At 45.2% G+C, this 18618-nt stretch overlaps 1 protein-coding gene across 7 annotated transcripts in view; it reads right to left on the minus strand.

The window, feature by feature from the left end:
- Positions 1–18618, minus strand: part of LOC143776418 (protein kinase C delta type-like) — an 89672-nt gene that overhangs the window by 45780 nt on the left and 25274 nt on the right. For 4 of the 7 annotated variants that reach the window (XM_077265802.1, XM_077265800.1, XM_077265803.1 and 1 more), the window contains exon 7: positions 9601–9696. The exons of 1 other annotated variant lie outside the window; for it this stretch is intronic. The gene's annotated coding sequence lies outside the window, so the exon portion shown is untranslated. Of the gene's footprint in view, positions 1–9600; positions 9697–10463; positions 10603–18618 lie in introns of those variants that run through there. 2 more of the 7 variants (XM_077265805.1, XM_077265804.1) reach the window with 1 other exon arrangement.

Below are 18618 nucleotides of genomic sequence, written 5' to 3' on the forward strand. Positions count from 1 at the left end.
TCTCCGGTTGTGATTGGTTGAGGGGCAGTTGCAGGCAAATCTACGTCACTTGTGTCCCTCAAAAAACCAGAACCCGGCCGTGACACGCAACCAATTTCCTGTGCCCCCGTGAAAGTTTCCGCATTAAAAATATACTCATCCCCATCATCCTCCTCGTCCTCCACCTCCTCTTCGCCCGCTACCTCGTCCTGTACACTGCCCTGACCAGACAATGGCTGACTGTCATCAAGGCTTCCCTCTTCCTCTGGTGCAGACGCCTGCTCCTTTATGTGCGTCAAACTTTGCATCAGCAGACGCATTAGGGGGATGCTCATGCTTATTACGGCGTTGTCTGCACTAACCAGCCGTGTGCATTCCTCAAAACACTGAAGGACTTGACACATGTCTTGTATCTTCGACCACTGCACACCTGACAACTCCATGTCTGCCATCCTACTGCCTGCCCGTGTATCCTCCCACAAATAAATAACAGCACGCCTCTGTTCGCACAGTCTCTGAAGCATGTGCAGTGTTGAGTTCCACCTTGTTGCAACGTCTATGATTAGGCGATGCTGGGGAAGGTTCAAAGACCGCTGATAGGTCTGCATACGGCTGGCGTGTACAGGCGAACGTCGGATATGTGAGCAAAGTGCACGCACTTTGAGGAGCAGGTCGGAGAACCCAGGATAAGTTTTCAATAAGCACTGCACCACCAGGTTTAAGGTGTGAGCCAGGCAAGGAATGTGTTTCAGTTGGGAAAGGGAGATGGCAGCCATGAAATTCCTTCCGTTATCACTCACTACCTTGCCTGCCTCAAGATCTACTGTGCCCAGCCACGACTGCGTTTCTTGTTGCAAGAACTCGGACAGAACTTCCGCGGTGTGTCTGTTGTCGCCCAAACACTTCATAGCCAATACAGCCTGCTGACGCTTGGCAGTAGCTGGCCCATAATGGGACAACTGGTGTGCAACAGTGTCATCTGCCGATGGAGTGGTTGGCCGACTGCGTTCTGTGGAAGAGCTGTAGCTTCTGCAGGAGGACGAGGAGGAGGAGGAGGGGGTGCGAACGCCTACAGCCAACTGTTTCCTAGACCGTGGGCTAGGCACAACTGTCCCTAAATTGATGTCGCCTGTGGACCCTGCATCCACCACATTCACCCAGTGTGCCGTGATGGACACATAACGTCCCTGGCCATGCCTACTGGTCCATGCATCTGTAGTCAGGTGCACCTTTGTACTCACAGATTGCCTGAGTGCATGGACGATGCGCTGTTTAACATGCTGGTGCAGGGCTGGGATGGCTTTTCTGGAAAAAAAGTGTCGACTGGGTAGCTCGTATCGTGGTTCAGCGTACTCCATCAGGGCTTTGAAAGCTTCGCTTTCAACTAACCGGTAGGGCATCATCTCTAACGAGATTAGTCTAGCTATGTGGGCGTTAAAACCCTGTGTACGCGGATGCGAGGATAAGTACTTCCTTTTTCTAACCAGAGTCTCATGTAGGGTGAGCTGGACTGGAGAGCTGTAGATCGTGGAACTTTCGGGTGTGCCGGTGGACATGGCAGACTGAGAGACGGTTGGAGACGGTATTGTTTCCGCCGGTGCCCTACATGCAATATTTCCTCCTACAAAACTGGTGATTCCCTGACCCTGACTGCTTTTGGCTGGCAAAGAAACCTGCACAGATACTGCCGGTGGTGCGGAAAATGGTGGCCTTACAGTGACGGAAGGGATGTTGCGTTGCTGACTAGCTTCATTGGCCGAGGGTGCTACAACCTTGAGGGACGTTTGGTAGTTAGTCCAGGCTTGAGAATGCATGGTGGTTAAGTGTCTATGCATGCAACTAGTATTTAGACTTTTCAGATTCTGACCTCTGCTTAAGCTAGTTGAACATTTTTGACAGATGACTTTGCGCTGATCAGTTGGATGTTGTTTAAAAAAATGCCAGACTGCACTCTTCCTAGACTCTGATCCCTTTTCAGGGATTGCAGACTGAGCTTTAACCGGATGGCAACGCTGTGCTCCAACAGGTTTTGGCTTTGACACGCGTTTTGGTCCAGATACGGGCCCGGCAGATGGAACCTGTTGCGATGTTGATGCCTGCTGCGGCCCCTCCTCCACCTCCGCTTCTGAACTACTGCCGCCTGCACCCTGTTCCCCCAATGGCTGCCAATCGGGGTCAATAACTGGGTCATCTATTACCTCCTCTTCGAGCTCGTGTGCAACTTCGTCTGTGTCACTGTGTCGGTCGGTGGTATAGCGTTCGTGGCGGGGCAACATAGTCTCATCAGGGTCTGATTGTGGATCTGTACCCTGAGAGGGCAATGTGGTGGTCTGAGTCAAAGGAGCAGCATAGTACTCTGGCTGTGGCTGTGCATCAGTGCACTCCATGTCAGAATATACTTGTAATGGGCATGGCCTGTTAAATGTTTCACTTTCTAAGCCAGGGACGGTATGTGTAAAGAGCTCCATGGAGTGACCCGTTGTGTCGCCTGCTGCATCCTTCTCTCTTGTTGTAGTTTTTGCTGAGGAGGACAAGGAAGCGACTTGTCCCTGACCGTGAACATCCACAAGCGACGCGCTGCTTTTACATTTACCAGTTTCGGAAGAGGAGGCAAAAGAGCTAGAGGCTGAGTCTGCAATGTAAGCCAAAACTTGCTGTTGCTGCTCCGCCTTTAAAAGCGGTTTTCCTACTCCCAGAAAAGAGAGCGTTCGAGGCCTTGTGTAGCCTGACGACGAAACTGGCTCCACAGCTCCAGACTTAGGTGGAATATTTTTATCCCCACGACCACCTGATGCTCCACTACCACTACCATCATTACCAGCTGACAATGAACGCCCACGACGACCTCTTGCACCAGACTTCCTCATTGTTTTAAAATCTTAACCAAAGTAACTTTATTTGTTGCTATCAAACAACTTACACGGTGAGCTATAACTTCAGTATGATTTCAATATCCCTTAACAGGTTGGTGAGACCACAAGGAAAATCAGGCACAATGTTACACACTCTGTTTTCTGTGGCACAAAATCACAGAGATGACACACACGCAGGACTGTCACTCAAGCACTAATGTCAATATTAATCTCCCACCTAATTTATTTATTTTTTTTTCTCAGGGAGACTTTAGAAACCAAATAATATTAAAAAAAAAAAAAAAAAAGGCTTTCTATGGCCCACAATTAGAGAGAGAGAGGTGGCACAACCAGGAGTCAAGACTGGCGCACAAGCTGAAAGGGCAATATTACTCTCCCACTGTTTTTTATGTTTTTTTTGTTTTTTTCAGGGAGACTTTAGAAACCAAATAATATTAAAAAAACCAAAAAAAAAAAAGGCTTTCTATGGCCCACTGAATGAGAGGGAGAGAGGTGGCACACCCAGGAGTCAAGACTGGCACACAAGCTGAAAGGGCAATATTACTCTCCCACTGTTTTTTTATGTATTTTTTGTTTTTTCAGGGAGACTTTAGAAACCCAATAATATTTAAAAAAAAAAATAAATAGGCTTTCTATGGCCCACTGAATGAGAGGGAGAGAGGTGGCACACCCAGGAGTCAAGACTGGCACACAAGCTGAAAGGGCAATATTACTCTCCCACTGTTTTTTTAGGTTTTTTTTTTTTTTTCAGGGAGAATTAGAAACCAAATAATATTAAAAAAAAAAAAAAAATAGGCTTTCTATGGCCCACTGAATGAAAGGGAGAGAGGTGGCACACCCAGGAGTCAAGACTGGCACACAAGCTGAAAGGGCAATATTACTCTCCCACTGTTTTTTTATGTATTTTTTGTTTTTTCAGGGAGACTTTAGAAACCCAATAATATTTAAAAAAAAAAATAAATAGGCTTTCTATGGCCCACTGAATGAGAGGGAGAGAGGTGGCACACCCAGGAGTCAAGACTGGCACACAAGCTGAAAGGGCAATATTACTCTCCCACTGTTTTTTTAGGTTTTTTTTTTTTTTTCAGGGAGAATTAGAAACCAAATAATATTAAAAAAAAAAAAAATAGGCTTTCTATGGCCCACTGAATGAAAGGGAGAGAGGTGGCACACCCAGGAGTCAAGACTGGCACACAAGCTGAAAGGGCAATATTACTCTCCCACTGTTTTTTTATGTATTTTTTGTTTTTTCAGGGAGACTTTAGAAACCCAATAATATTTTAAAAAAAAAATAAATAGGCTTTCTATGGCCCACTGAATGAGAGGGAGAGAGGTGGCACACCCAGGAGTCAAGACTGGCACACAAGCTGAAAGGGCAATATTACTCTCCCACTGTTTTTTTAGGTTTTTTTTTTTTTTTCAGGGAGAATTAGAAACCAAATAATATTAAAAAAAAAAAAAATAGGCTTTCTATGGCCCACTGAATGAAAGGGAGAGAGGTGGCACACCCAGGAGTCAAGACTGGCACACAAGCTGAAAGGGCAATATTACTCTCCCACTGTTTTTTTATGTATTTTTTGTTTTTTCAGGGAGACTTTAGAAACCCAATAATATTTTAAAAAAAAAATAAATAGGCTTTCTATGGCCCACTGAATGAGAGGGAGAGAGGTGGCACACCCAGGAGTCAAGACTGGCACACAAGCTGAAAGGGCAATATTACTCTCCCACTGTTTTTTTAGGTTTTTTTTTTTTTTTCAGGGAGAATTAGAAACCAAATAATATTAAAAAAAAAAAAAATAGGCTTTCTATGGCCCACTGAATGAAAGGGAGAGAGGTGGCACACCCAGGAGTCAAGACTGGCACACAAGCTGAAAGGGCAATATTACTCTCCCACTGTTTTTTTATGTATTTTTTGTTTTTTCAGGGAGACTTTAGAAACCCAATAATATTTAAAAAAAAAAATAAATAGGCTTTCTATGGCCCACTGAATGAGAGGGAGAGAGGTGGCACACCCAGGAGTCAAGACTGGCACACAAGCTGAAAGGGCAATATTACTCTCCCACTGTTTTTTTATGTATTTTTTGTTTTTTCAGGGAGACTTTAGAAACCCAATAATATTTTTAAAAAAAAATAAATAGGCTTTCTATGGCCCACTGAATGAGAGGGAGAGAGGTGGCACACCCAGGAGTCAAGACTGGCACACAAGCTGAAAGGGCAATATTACTCTCCCACTGTTTTTTTATGTATTTTTTGTTTTTTCAGGGAGACTTTAGAAACCCAATAATATTTTTAAAAAAAAATAAATAGGCTTTCTATGGCCCACTGAATGAGAGGGAGAGAGGTGGCACACCCAGGAGTCAAGACTGGCACACAAGCTGAAAGGGCAATATTACTCTCCCACTGTTTTTTTAGGTTTTTTTTTTTTTTCAGGGAGACTTTAGAAACCAAATAATATTAAAAAAAAAAAAAAAAAAAAAAAAATAGGCTTGCTATAGCCCACTGAATGAGAGATAGCACACACAGCAGTGGCACACAAGCCCTGACTGAGGCCAATATTTTTCTCCCACTGATTGATGTAGTGTTTTTGTGTTGAGGTAGAATTTAGAACACAAATCACGGAAAAAATAAATAGGCTTTCTATGGCCCACTGAATGAAAGGGAGAGAGGTGGCACACCCAGGAGTCAAGACTGGCACACAAGCTGAAAGGGCAATATTACTCTCCCACTGTTTTTTTATGTATTTTTTGTTTTTTCAGGGAGACTTTAGAAACCCAATAATATTTTAAAAAAAAAAAAAGGCTTTCTATGGCCCACAATTAGAGAGAGAGAGGTGGCACAACCAGGAGTCAAGACTGGCGCACAAGCTGAAAGGGCAATATTACTCTCCCACTGTTTTTTATGTTTTTTTTTGTTTTTTTCAGGGAGACTTTAGAAACCAAATAATATTAAAAAAACCAAAAAAAAAAAAGGCTTTCTATGGCCCACTGAATGAGAGGGAGAGAGGTGGCACACCCAGGAGTCAAGACTGGCACACAAGCTGAAAGGGCAATATTACTCTCCCACTGTTTTTTTATGTATTTTTTGTTTTTTTCAGGGAGACTTTAGAAACCCAATAATATTTTAAAAAAAAAATAAATAGGCTTTCTATGGCCCACTGAATGAGAGGGAGAGAGGTGGCACACCCAGGAGTCAAGACTGGCACACAAGCTGAAAGGGCAATATTACTCTCCCACTGTTTTTTTAGGTTTTTTTTTTTTTTCAGGGAGACTTTTGAAACCAAATAATATTAAAAAAAAAAAAAAAAAAAAAAATATAGGCTTGCTATAGCCCACTGAATGAGAGATAGCGCACACACAGCAGTGGCACACAAGCCCTGACTGAGGCCAATATTTTTCTCCCACTGATTGATGTAGTGTTTCTGTGTTGAGGTAGATTTTAGAACACAAATCACGGAAAAAATAAATAGGCTTTCTATGGCCCACTCAGTGAGAGATGGCACACACAGGGATGGCACTGTAGCAGAAATGCCAATCTTAATCTCCCCCAAAAAAAAATCAAAAAAAAAAAAAAAACTGTCCTACAATTACTATCTCCCTGCAGTAATGTAAGCCAGGTATGGCAGGCAGCAATAGGAGTGGACTGATGCACAAATTAAATAAAAAGTGTGGACAAACAAAAAAGATAGCTGTGCAGAAAGGAAGGAACAAGAGGATATGTGCTTTGAAAAAAGCAGTTGGTTTCCACAGTGGCGTACACACAGCAATACAGCTATCACGGAGCCTTCTAGGGCAGCCCAATGAGCTACAGCGCTGAGGGGAAAAAAAAAAAAAAATAGCTTCCACTGTTCCTGCACACCGAAGGTGGTGTTGGACAGTGGAAATCGCTGCAGCACAAGCGGTTTGGTGGTTAGTGGACCCTGCCTAACGCTCTCCCTGCTTCTGATGAAGCGGCAGCAACCTGTCCCTAAGCTCAGATCAGCAGCAGTAAGATGGCGGTCGGCGGGAACGCCCCTTTATAGCCCCTGTGACGCCGCAGACAGCAAGCCAATCACTGCAATGCCCTTCTCTAAGATGGTGGGGACCAGGATCTATGTCATCACGCTGCCCACACTCTGCGTTCACCTTCATTGGCTGAGAAATGGCGCTTTTCGCGTCATTGAAACGCGACTTTGGCGCGAAAGTCGCGTACCGCATGGCCGACAAGCACAGGGGTCGGATCGGGTTTCATGAGACGCCGACTTAGCCAAAAGTCGGCGACTTTTGAAAATGATCGACCCGTTTCGCTCAACCCTACTCACCACTTGTGCAGTCGACACCATCCCATCCCACCTCCTCCCCAACCTCACCACTACACTAATCCCATCCCTAACCCATCTCTTCAACCTATCACTAACTTCTGGTACCTTCCCCTCTGCTTTCAAACATGCCACAATCACACCTATGTCCAGCTTAACGCCCCATCTTTGCTCCCATTTGCTTCCAAACTACTTGAGCAGCATGTCCACGCTGAACTTTCCTCTCACCTTGCATCTAACTCTCTCTTCAACAGCCTACAATCTGGCTTCCGTCCCACTCCCCACCATTCCACTGAGACTGCCCTGACCAAACTTACAAACGACTTACTTACAGCCAAAGTTAACAGACAATTCTCTATACTCCTCCTTCTAGACCTGTGCTCTGCCTTCGACACAGTTGACCACTGCCTCCTACTACAGATCCTCTCTTCCTTTGGTGTCAAAGACCTCGCCCTATCCTGGATCTCCTAATACCTCACCAACCGAACATTTAATGTTTCCTACTCCCATACTACCTCTTCATCTCGCCCCCTCTCTGTTGGTGTCCCTCAAGGCTCTGTCCTAGGACCTCTTATCTTTTCAATCTATACCCTTGGCCTGGGACAGCTCATAAGGTCATATGGCTTCCAGTACCATCTATATGCCGATGACACTCAGATCTACCTCTCTGGCCCAGATGTTACCTCTCTGCTTTCCAGGATCCCAGAGTGTCTATCAGCCATGTCCTCCTTCTTCTCCTCTTGCTTCCTCAAACTCAGTGTGGACAAAATCAAACTAATTATCTTTCCTCCATCTCGCACATCTTCCCTACCTGATCTATCTATCACAATAAATGAATTCACACTTTCCCCCGTCCCGGTAATCCGCTGCCTCGGAGTAACCCTTGTCTCTGCCCTGTCCTTTAAACCACACATCCAAGCTCTCGCCACCTCCTGTCGCCTCCAGCTCAAAAATATTTCCAGAATCTGTCCTTTCCTCAACCCTCACTCTACCAAAATGCTTGGGCATGCCCTAATCATCTCTCGCCTTGACTACTGCAACATCCTCCTTTGTGGCCTACCCTCTAACACTCTCGCACCCCTCCAGTCCGTCCTTAACTCTGCTGCCCGACTAATTAAACTCTCTCCTCGCTACACTCCTGCTTCCCCTCTTTGCAAATCCCTTCACTGGCTCCCAATTTCCCAGCGTATCCAGTTTAAACTACTAACATTGACCTACAAAGCCATCCATAACCTTTCTCCTCCGTATATTTCCGAACTAATCTCTTAATATCTTCCCTCACGTAATCTCCGGTCCTCCCAAGACCTCCTTCTCTCCTCCACACTTATTCGCTCCTCACCCAATTGCCTCCAAGACTTCCCCCTATCCCCTATCCTCTGGAATTCTGTGCCCCAACACGTCCGGTTGTCCACCACATTTGGATCCTTCAAACGGAACCTGAAAACCCATCTCTTCAAAGAAGCTTACAGCCTGTAATGACCACACGGCCACCTCAACACCATCGGAGCTACTGCAACCCCCGACCTACTGTCTCCTTCCCCACAATCCTGTAGAATGTAAGAGTGCAAGGGCAGGGTCCTCGCCCCTCTGTATCAGTCTGTCATTGTTAGTTTTGTTTACTGTAAGTGATATTTGTATTCTGATGTAACCCCATCCCATGTACAGCACCATGGAATTAATGGTGCTATATAAATAAGTAATAATAATAATAATATATGGAATTGCACTTTAAATACATTCAGTCTTAGACTGGCTAATGCTATAATCCTATAAATATGTACCATGGTATGATTGCTTGTTGGTTTCTCTCTTTGGCCAGATCCTTACAATAAGCAGACATATTAATTCAGGGAATGATACCCCTCTATATGGAGGTAATCATGATACGGTTCTTTTAGATCCAATATAGTGTTTTGAACAAATGGATGCATAATATTATTGGTACTATGTGTAGAGGTCATTTACTGTGCGATCCCTCACACAAGACGCACTAGTTGTTTTATGAAATTATATGTTGTTTTTTCTTTTAAAATAATTTTGACAATAAATTATATTCGGTTTTAAAAATCCCACTAAGTGTTAACTTCTGTTTGCCTGTTGCCCTAAATGTAGGGTACATATGGGGACCGTGTGATTTATATTACTGCTTGTGACACTATATGAAAGGACACTCCTTGTTTGATCATATAGGTACTAGCCATGCAGGGCGCCAAAACTTTTGTATCAACTCATTTTCCTTTTTGTAATTTTTACAATGTAAAAGATGAAAATATAATTATTTTTTGCTTAAAATATAAAGGGAATGTGTCATCTTTAACTTTAGTAATGTTGACCAGCGGTGCCTAAACGTTTACATGCCACTGTATGTGTGTATAGATATATATATAATGTAATACCGTACAGAATTTTTAATACTGTTATCATATCTGACAAATGATAAATGCGGCATCTCACCTGTCAGCTAAGTAGTCATTTCCAGTCCTGGTCCAGATGTGACAGGCAGAAATTGTCGAAATATTCTTCACAGCAGACTGTAGTATTCACACCGATCTAACGTCAAGAGTAAAGTGAGCGGAAATCAGCTGCGCGTGCAGTTATCTAGGCTAGTACTGTCTGGGACATCATCAGTTCTATTTGTCTGTGACATCATCAGTTCTATTATGACATCATCAATTCTATTTGTCTGTGACATCATCAGCTGCATTGCTGCCCACAACGTCAGCAGCTGTAGAAATGATTCATCCTATACAGTATATTCAGTATATTGTTTTGAAAGACACAATGTTAACCCTTTCCTGTCATCTCTCTGCTTTTTCATTCACTAATGGAAGGTACTACTTTGTTTCACGACATGAAAAGGCTTTCACGCCAAGATGGTGGTGCTACGAGCTCCCCTCTCTCACCTAGCCCACTCCAGCTGCAGCACAGAATTGGGGGTCCGGATTGATGGGGATATCTACTTAGATGCCACAGTCAATAGTGATCATGGCATCTGGAAGTCTGACAGAAGGAAGAGACAAGGCCTTATACTTTGCCTGACAGATTCATAGTGATTGGTAACAATGCCTTGTAATGTAATGCCTTGTAATGTAATCATTAAATCCACAGGTTCAGTGGATAATCAGGAGAAAAAAATATGTTATAAAAATATAGTTGTGCTGAAGTGTCGGTACATTATGGTCTGAAATTGCTACATTAATGTCCAGGGTGAATCCGACCTAATGTGAGAATTTTAGATCACATATATATAATGTAATACCGTACAAAATTAGTAATACCGTTATCATACCTGACAAATGATAAATGTGGCATCTTACCCGTCAGCCAAGTAGTCAATTCCAGTCCTGGTCCAGAAGTTGTAGCCAAAAATTATAGAAATATTCTACAGAGCAAACTATACGATTCACACCGATCTAACATCAAGAGCAAAGTGAGCAGAAATCAGCTGCGTGTGTGTCAGCTAGTTCTGTCTGTGACATCATCAGTTCTATTATGACATCATCAGTTCTATAGTTCTATCATCAGTCACCTTCTAGTTCTTCCGTTCATTGCCTGTATATGCTGGCTGTACATACACCAGATATAGGCATGTTACATGGGGAAGCTGTTCTATAAGACTGTTACATGTGTGATTATATAGCAGCAGACATATTGGGGCACTGTTATATCAGTAGTGTCATCAGATCACTGTGTAAAACTGTCACTACTGTTGTGAATGCAGTTATCTTATCATGACCACCATTGTCTGGTATTACACTGGCCCAGTGATCGCACATGTCTGACTTCTGGGTTATGTGTGGCTTATTACTACTGTGAAGAAGTATAAGATGCCATTTTGATAAATGCATCTCACTACATGTAAGTGGCATAACTAGAGTATGATGGGCCGCAGTGCAAGATTTAGACTAGGGCCCTCTATCCTCTATGTATTTATATATGCGCCCTCCATCCTGGTATATATATCCCCCGCTCTGCCACTATTATTTAATGTATAAAAAATTAACCATTATACTCACTAGGGATGTACATAGAGGTCATGTGGCACCATAGCAGAAGTATAATGCACTCTCCATAGTCCTCCATATAGTATAACGCACAGCCCATAATCCTTTCTATAGTATTATGCACCTCCATAGTCCTCCATATGGTATAATGCATCCCAAAGTCCTCCATATAATATACTGCACAGCCCATAGTCCTACACATAGTATAATGAACTGTCCATAGTCCTCCATATAGTATAATGCATCTCCATATTAGTATAATACACAGCCCATAGTCCTCCATATGGTATAATGCACCTCAATGCTAGTATAATGCATAGCTCATATCCTTCTTATAGTATAATTCACAACCCATAGTCCTCCATAAAGTAAAATGTACAGCCCATAGTCCACCATAAATTAAAACGCATAGCCCATAGTCATTCATACAGTATAATGCACAGCCCATAATCATAAAGTATAATGCACAGCCCATAGTCATCCATAAAGTATAATGAACAGCCTATAATCATCCATACAGTATAATGCACAGCCCATAATCATCTATAAAGTATAATGCACAGCCCTTAGTCATCCATAAAGTATAATGTACAGCCCATAATCATCTATAAATTGTAATGCACAGCCCATAGTCCACCATAAATTAAAATGCATAGCCCATAGTCATTCATACAGTATAATGCACTGCCCATAATCATAAAGTATAATGTACTGCCCATAATCATCCACACAGTATACTGCACAGCCTATAGTTATCACTAAAGTACAATGCACAGCCCATAGTCATCCATTAAGTATAATGCACATCCCATAGTCATCCATAAATTATAATTCACAGCCCATAGCCATCTCTAAAGTATAATGCGCAGCCCATAGCCATCCATAAAGTTGAATGCACCTCATAGCCACCCATAAAGTATAATGCACCTTATAGTCTTTCATAAAGTATAATGCACAGCCCATAATCATCCATGTAGTAATGTTTCCACCATGTACTCATTAGTTAAAAAAAATACTCATCTTCCCTCCGTTCCCTTCTGAAGCTGGCAGCTGACTTCAGTGTGCAAGCAATTGGAGTGCAAGACGTCACTTCCATGCACCGCTAGTCACATGCACGACGACGTCAGCGGCTGGCCTCTGATTGGCCAGCAGCATGTATTGTCACGCACAGACCCATCTAAGGACACACATCCAGTTGAAGTTCCTGCTGTCAATGGCAGGCACCCACCCGCATAGGCCCAGTTGCAGTCATGACCACTGCAACCGGGGTCATTACGCCCTGCCCGTGATCAAGAATTTATCATGCAGCTAGGTGATAAAAGTATTGGACCAGTGCTAAAAGTGCTAAAAGTGCATGTGTGGCACCCCAGGAGATCGAGTACCACAGTAGTGCTGCCTTTCTCACGGGGAAGGTAGTGCTATGCCTGAAAACAAGAGGAATTCTTTTGGCAAGTAAATCCCACACACAACACCTTCTGAATCCAGGCCAGGAGGGGGAGCTCAAAACCCTGTTTTAGGGCAGCTTCCCTATATCCATCCTAATGAGGATGAGTCAGCCAGTCTGAGGGAGACACTGAGTAAGAGCAGACGTCTGGAGCAGACAGGAAAGGAGCAGAGGAGAGATTGAGGGCTCTAGGAGGCCACGATTAGGCCTCTAAGAGCCAGAGTGCAGAAACCGGGCACCGGGAGCCCAAGGTTGTGGATAGCTGTAAGGTCCACAGCAGAGCCGGAGGGCATAGGAATATAAGTATACTGCCCTTACCATACCTGAGGCACAGCAGCAAATAGAGCCAGGAGTCACCGTGTCAGAGACCCCTAAGAGTACACCTCAAGCTGCCTGCCATGCAGGTTCTGTCCCAGGACAGGAGAAAGAAAGGAGTAATTTGCCAGCAAACCACAGGTAGCAAGGTGTTATGATCCTGGTGGTTAGAACACATGAACTGACCTGATAAGTAAACCCAAAAATAAGGACAAGCTCTGGGAATGTGGGAACTTTACTGACCGCAATTCTGATCCTATCAAACCACACTATAGGCAGCCGTGGAGAGTTCCTAACTCGGCCTAGACGCCTCGTTCACAGCCTGAGAAACTAGCTACCCCTAGAGAGAAACAAAGCCTCACTTGCCTCAGAGAAATTTTCCCCAAAGTGTAAGCAGCCCCCCACAAATAATAACGGTGAGTTTAAGGGGAAAACACAAACATAGAAATGAAAATAGGTTTTAGCAAATAAGGCCTGCTAATAACTAAATAGTCAGAAGATAGCAAGGAATCTGTGCAGTCAGTATAAAATACTACAAAAGTATCCACGCAGAGAATACAAAAAGACCCCCACACCGACTCACGGTGTGAGGGGCGCAACTCCGCACCCCAGAGCTTCCAGCTAGCAATCAAATAGCATATAAGAAGCTGGACTGAACTCATAACATACTGAGAAACATTTTCAAATAGAAATGAGCAAAAATGGACTAGCATGAACTTAGCTTCACCACGAGGAGACAGGTCACAAGGGAAGTCCCAGAGAGATCTGAACTAGTACTGAATACAACGACAGAAGGCAACAAGTAAAGGTCCAGATGGAGTTAAATAGGCAGCAGGCCTAGCAGGAAACGAGGCAGCTGGAGTCCAGCTACAGACCAGCCGTAACACTAAAAACCACCAGAGGGAGCCCATGAACAGAACTCACAAAGTACCACTCATGACCACAGGAGGGAGCCCGAGAACGGAATTCACAACAGTATCCCCCCCCTTGAGGAGGGGTCACCGAACCCTCCCCAGAGCTCCCAGGCCGATCAGGATGAGCCAAATGAAAGGCACGAACCAAATCGGCAGCATGGACATCAGAGGCAACATCCCAGGAATTATCCTCCTGACCATAGCCCTTCCATTTAACCAAGTACTGAAGCTTCCATCTCGAAATACGAGAATCCAAGATCTTCTCCACCACATACTCCAATTCTCCCTCGACCAACACCGGAGCAGGAGGGTCAACAGACGGAACCACAGGCACCACATACCTCCGCAACAATGACCTATGGAACACATTATGAATGGCAAAAGATGCTGGGAGGTCCAAACGAAATGACACCGGATTGAGGATTTCCAAAATCTTATAAGGACCGATGAAACGAGGTTTGAACTTAGGAGAGGAAACCTTCATAGGAACATAACGAGATGACAACCATACCAAATCCCCCACACGAAGTCGGGGACCCACACAGCGACGGCGATTAGCAAAGCACTGAGCCTTCTCCTGTGACAACGTCAAATTGTCCACTACGTGGTTCCAAATCTGCTGTAACCTATCCAACACAGAATCCACCCCAGGACAGTCAGAAGGTTCAACCTGACCTGAGGAAAAACGAGGATGAAAACCAGAATTACAAAAAAAAGGCGAAACCAAAGTAGCGGAACTAGCCCGATTATTGAGGGCGAACTCAGCCAATGGCAAAAAAGTCACCCAATCATCCTGATCAGCAGAAACAAAACATCTCAGATAAGTTTCCAAGGTCTGATTCGTACGTTCGGCTTGGCCATTCGTCTGAGGATGGAAGGTCGAAGAAAAAGACAAATCAATGCCCATCTTAGCACAAAAGGACCGCCAAAATCTGGACACAAACTGGGACCCTCTATCAGACACAATGTTCTCCGGAATACCATGCAAACGGACCACATTCTGAATAAACAGCGGAACCAAATGAGAGGAGGAGGGCAACTTAGGCAAAGGCACCAAATGGACCATTTTAGAAAATTGATCACAAACCACCCAGATGACAGACATCCTCTGAGAGACTGGAAGATCCGAAATAAAATCCATGGAAATATGCGTCCAAGGCCTCTTCGGGACAGGCAAAGGCGAAAGCAATCCACTGGCACGAGAACAGCAAGGCTTGGCCCGAGCACAGATCCCACAGGACTGCACAAAGGAACGCACATCCCGTGACAAAGAAAGCCACCAAAAGGACCTAGCCACCAAATCCCTGGTACCAAAGATCCCAGAATGACCCGCTAACACTGAAGAATGAACCTCGGAAATAACTCTACTGGTCCATCTATCCGGGACAAACAGTCTCTCCGGTGGACAACGGTCAGGTCTATCGGCCTGAAACTCCTGCAGCACCCGCCGCAAATCAGGGGAGATGGCAGACAAGATCACCCCCTCTCTGAGGATACCAGCCGGCTCAGAAACTCCCGGAGAGTCAGGCACAAAACTCCTAGAAAGGGCATCAGCCTTCACATTCTTTGAGCCCGGAAGGTATGAAACCACAAAATCAAAATGGGAGAAAAACAGCGACCATCGAGCTTGTCTAGGATTTAACCGCTTGGCAGACTCGAGATAAATCAAATTCTTGTGATCCGTCAAGACCACCACGCGATGCTTGACTCCCTCAAGCCAATGTCGCCACTCCTCGAATGCCCACTTCATTGCCAACAACTCCCGATTACCAACATCATAATTCCGCTCGGCAGGCGAAAACTTTCTAGAAAAGAAAGCACATGGTCTCATCACCGAGCCATCAGAGCTTCTCTGTGACAAGACAGCCCCTGCTCCAATCTCAGAAGCATCAACCTCGACCTGAAAGGGAAGAGAGACATCAGGCTGACGCAAGACAGGAGCCGAAGAAAACCGACGTTTCAGCTCCTGAAAGGCCTCAACGGCCGCAGAAGACCAATTAGTCACATCAGCACCCTTTCTAGTCAAATCCGTCAAAGGCTTAACCACACTAGAAAAATTAGTGATGAAGCGCCGGTAAAAATTAGCAAAGCCCAAGAACTTCTGAAGGCTCTTCACCGATGTAGGTTGAGTCCAGTCATAGATGGCCTGGACTTTAACTGGATCCATCTCGATAGTAGAAGGGGAAAAAATAAAGCCCAAAAAGGAAACCTTCTGGACTCCAAAGAGACATTTAGAGCACTTCACAAACAAGGCATTGGCACGCAGGACCTGAAACAACATCCTGACCTGCTTCACATGAGACTCCCAATCATCAGAAAAGACCAAAATATCATCCAGGTACACAATCATGAATCTATCCAGATACTCTCGGAAGATGTCGTGCATGAAGGACTGAAACACGGAAGGGGCATTAGAAAGCCCAAAAGGCATCACCAAGTACTCAAAATGACCTTCAGGCATATTAAATGCTGTCTTCCATTCATCGCCCTGCTTTATACGCACAAGATTATAAGCTCCTCGAAGATCTATCTTGGTGAACCAACTAGCCCCCCCTAATCCGAGCAAACAGATCGGACAGCAGAGGCAAAGGGTACTGAAATTTGACCGTGATTTTATTTAGAAGGCGATATTCTCTACAGGGTCTCAGAGAACCATCCTTCTTGGCCACAAAAAAGAACCCTGCACCCAAAGGTGACGAGGACGGACGAATATCCCCTTTCTCCAAAGACTCCTTTATATAGCTCCGCATAGCGGTATGTTCTGGTACAGATAAATTAAAAAGTCGACCCTTAGGGAACTTACTACCAGGAATCAAATTTATGGCACAATCACAATCCCTATGAGGAGGTAGGGCACTGGATTTGGGCTCATCAAATACATCCTGGTAATCCGACAAAAATTCAGGGACTTCAGAAGGAGTAGAAGAAGCAATTGACACCAAAGGAACATCGCCATGTACCCCTTGACAACCCCAACTTGACACAGACATTGCTTTCCAATCCAGGACTGGATTATGAACCTGCAGCCATGGCAGACCCAACACGACAACATCATGCAAATTATGTAACACCAGAAAGCGAATAACCTCCTGATGTGCAGGAGTCATGCACATAGTCACTTGAGTCCAGTACTGAGGCTTATTCTTGGCCAATGGCGTAGCATCAATTCCCTTTAGTGGAATAGGGAATTGCAATGGCTCCAAGATAAAACCACAGCGCCTGGCAAATGACAAATCCATCAAATTCAGGGCAGCGCCTGAATCCACAAAAGCCATAACAGAGTAGGATGACAGAGAGCAAATCAAAGTAACAGACAAAATGAATTTAGGCTGTACAGTACCAATGGTGACAGACTTAGCGAACCTCTTTGTGCGCTTAGAACAATCAGAGATAACATGAGTGGAGTCACCACAGTAAAAGCACAACCCATTCTGACGTCTGTGATTTTGCCGTTCAATTCTGGTCAGAATCCTGTCACATTGCATAGACTCAGGCTTCTGTTCAGAAAACACCGCCAGATGGTGCACAGGTTTGCGCTCCCGCAAACGCCGATCAATTTGAATGGCCAAAGACATTGACTCATTCAGACCCGCAGGCGTGGGGAACCCCACCATAACATCCTTAAGAGCTTCAGAAAGACCCTTTCTGAAAATCGCTGCCAGGGCACACTCATTCCATTGAGTGAGCACAGACCACTTCCTAAACTTCTGACAGTAAACCTCTGCTTCATCCTGACCCTGAGAGAGAGCCAGCAAAATCTTTTCTGCCTGGTCTACTAGATTAGGTTCCTCATAAAGCAATCCAAGCGCCAGAAAAAACGCATCCACATTTAGCAATGCAGGATCTCCTGGCGCCAGGGAGAATGCCCAATCTTGAGGGTCACCACGTAACAAAGAAATAATAATTTTAACTTGCTGAGCAGGGTCACCAGAGGAACGAGGTCTCAGAGAAAGAAACAATTTGCAATTATTTTTGAAATTCAAAAACCTAGATCTATCTCCAGAGAACAGCTCAGGAATTGGTATTTTAGGTTCTGACATAGGACTGCGAACTACATAATCCTGAATGCTTTGTATCCTTGTAGCAAGCTGATCCACACAAGAGGACAGACCTTGAATGTCCATATCTGCACGGACAGCGCTGATTTCTTGCAGGCTGAGATGGGAGACTTGATCCACCAGCTCCTTCAGCTGAACGTGAAGGCCCAGGCTCCGCACTAGGTGGCGCCGGAAGGAAGATCTCTGGTATCGGATCTTGTACCACTAACGGAGTTGCTGCTGAGGCCCTCACCGACACCGCCAGCGGAACCCGCCGCAGAGGAAGAGCCTGCATTGACCGGTGAGTCCGCCGACCCCGTCCCGCTGGCAGAGGGCTTGTTAGTAGGCCCCGTTGCAGCACCCCCTCTCCCTGGGACCCATAGACGCCAGTGTCTGTTACCATGGGAGGAGAGGACAGGTATGGAGCACCTCCTGAAGGCCCCGATTCTGCCCACTACCCTGCTGTGTGAAGCCCATGCAGAGCGCACAGTATGCCGCTGGGTGAACCCAGGATCCAACCTCATGGGGTTCCCCGGGGTGAAGACACAGGAAGGGGAGATGGTGCAAGCCCTGAGCTGGGAGGAATACCAGGCCCAGCTGGAACAGTAGTGGGAGGAGAAGGAGGAGGCGTACCAGGCCGGGCTGGAGGCCCACCATCAAAAAGACCTGGCGGTCAAGGACCGGGCCCGCAAGGACCCCGCCGCTCACCAGGCCCCGCGCAGGCAGGGCACCATCACCACCTTCAAGCTCCGCGGGGG

This window comes from Ranitomeya variabilis, chromosome 5 (genome assembly GCF_051348905.1).
Source record: "Ranitomeya variabilis isolate aRanVar5 chromosome 5, aRanVar5.hap1, whole genome shotgun sequence".
In the NCBI taxonomy this organism is placed as follows: domain Eukaryota; kingdom Metazoa; phylum Chordata; class Amphibia; order Anura; family Dendrobatidae; genus Ranitomeya; species Ranitomeya variabilis.